This window comes from Lissotriton helveticus, chromosome 2_2, assembly GCF_964261635.1.
Source record: "Lissotriton helveticus chromosome 2_2, aLisHel1.1, whole genome shotgun sequence".
Classification (NCBI taxonomy): Eukaryota; Metazoa; Chordata; class Amphibia; order Caudata; family Salamandridae; genus Lissotriton; species Lissotriton helveticus.
Window position 1 is genome coordinate 420680327 of NC_136060.1, and position 2740 is coordinate 420683066.

Here is a 2740-nt window from a genome sequence, read left to right on the forward strand (position 1 = left end):
GTCAGTAAAAGGTTGGGACCAATGGGTCCCTTCCCAGGGGTGGGTACACTCCCTATTATGCCACCCTCCAGTGGGAGGCGGCATATGCCTCACTCTGGTTGGCTGGGTCCCCCCATCTGCATGATGGCGGGGACTGAGAGTTGTGCTTCACCTCACCGCCACCACCTGAGGGGTGGGATTGACAAAGGTGGGCACACCTCACTTCCTCACTTGGTTTTCCTGCCAGTTCTCCTGCCCAAAGTTGGGGTCAGAAACAGTGGGGACCAGTTGCTGGAAGCAGCAAAGGGCCTGTGGAAGTACACAAAGGTGGCAAGCCTTTGAAGCTCCCCCTTCGTGGACCCTGCACATCTTGGGGGAGGAGGCTTGGCACCTCGTCCCAGGATGTGCATAGTTCCAGCCCCCCGAGAGCAGCAGGCTCTTGACCCATGGGTCCAGAAACATGTCTGGTGGTGGCAGCTAGGGAGCAGCGACTCAGCCTGGACACTAGTTTTAGGTCATTTTTCAGGGGGCATCTCTAAGATGCCCTCTGTGAGTGTTTTTCATTACATCCCACACTGGCATCAATGTGGGTTTAATGAGTTGAGAAGTTTGATACCAAACTTCTCCGTTTTCAGTAAAGCCATTATGGTTCTGTGGAGTTTGCAATGACAAACTCCCAGCACCACATACTCTTAATGGCAGTACTGCACTTACAATGTCTAGGAATTGGCTTAGACACTGTAGGGGTACAGGGCTCATTCACCTGTACCCTCACCACTGGTATAGTGCACCCAGCTAGAGGGGTGGCTGATTTATGCCAGGGGAGTGGGTTATAGGCATGGCACACATGGGTGTATGCCATGTTGATTCTTTACTTTGTTCTGCACCACAACACGCAGCCTACAAAAGGAGTGTGTGAGTGTAAAGGTACAGGGCCTCTAAGGGTGGCACAATAGGTGCTGCAGCCCTTAGAGGCCTTCTCTGGTCACAGTGCCCTAGGTACCTGTGGTTCCATTTACCAGGGGCTGACCTGTGGCCAGAGAGTGCCAGTTGGGTTTGGTCTTCAATGCAGTTTTAGGGAAAGAACATAGGCCCTGGGTGCCTGATTGGCAGGAGCCCAGGGCACACTCAGTCAAAGTACATCAGCAGTTCAGCAAAAAGTGGGGGCAACCATGCAGAAAGAGGCCACTTTCTCACAGTGCACAATGTAAGTTCTAATGCACATTTTAAGCTCCTACAATATAATTTTGTACACCGGACTTACCTGACCCAACGGACCCTGAATACGATATACCCTGCCTGGGAACATGCCCACGATGCGGGTCATTGGAGGCTGATTTTATGCATATGACTCACACAAGTAGTGTCTGGTAATGTTGGTAAAGGGGAGATATTGCTGACCCCGGAGGGGTGATCATCTGATAGATAATGGAATATGCTGACTTAGGAAACACTGAGATACCTATGGCGCATTTTATACACCTCATTCTTCTCGTTGACACGATGATCTGACACAGAGGTAGGTTGGTAGGAGTAGGGGAGGGATAACGTTTGTCTGCATGAGTTTAATGTGACTTTGCCCGCCCTCTCCCTCTCGGATATACTGAGAATTACTGACAATACTGCATGTTGTTTATCTGTATTTATGTGGGGATGGTGGTAGAAAATGGATGGATGGATATATTTAAGATGGACCCCTATTGGAAAATGCTGTCTGTGATTCTCTAAATGTCAATAAAGTTATTAAGAAAAAACAAAGTCAGTGTAAAGGTTTGTGAATGTGTCTTGTATTTGGCCTGTTCCTTGGAGGCCACAGCCAGCTGTGGCCTCTATTTCCATGATGTTGGCGTCTAATGGGCGCTTCAACATTGTTGCCACTGATTTCCCAGGACGCTTGTCCTCCACATAGAAGCAAGCTTTGCCATATTTATCTCAGAATTTCTTCTCTATCAATTACATCATTATATACTGAAAGTATATTTTTCTCAAGTATCTGTGCACGCCTATTCCCTACGAGCTCATTTTCTGAGCTTTTAATGTTGCCCTTCAGCTGGTCTCAATGTCGTTGGAGTGCCTTGTGCACTCCATATTGTTTAGTAATACAGAGTCCCCTCATTGTTGCTTTAAAAGCATCCCATGGGATGCCCCGGTGGTTCACTGTACCCGTAATATGTTTCAAATACTCTAGGATTCCCTCATTTAGTTCCCTGCAGAACAGGTGATCTGCCAGGAGTCCGGATTCAGTCTTCACTATTCCCCAAACATCTCTGCATCCGGCAAGCAGAGTTGAAGTAGCACATGTGAGTGAACAGGTAGGGTGCAGGCTACGTGCCTTACTTGTACTATCCAGGACCCACATCAGGTGTCATGAGTCAGTAGTCTAAACAAGACCTCATGTTGTGTTCAGAGGAATGAAATGTACCCTCTTTTTTATGTCACCAGACAGTGAGCTGTTTATGCTCCTGTACTATACTGTATAATCTGTTGGCTGTGTCTTACCTACCTCTCAAGGCGGTTGGAAATCTTTCCAGGTGCCCCTATAAGCTGCAATCATAATCTCCGCCCCAAATTAATGACTTTGAACTGGTGGAAACTATTGCCTCTTACCCTCCCTAGAGTGGTGTGAAAGTTGGAAAGCAGTTCACCACTGTAACATGGACAGTTCCCAGGCATCCCCAGAGAACTGCATGTCTAGCCTTATCATCTGCTACAGATCCCTGCAGGTGAAACCTGGTGCCCTTTTTTTATCAATATAGTAACA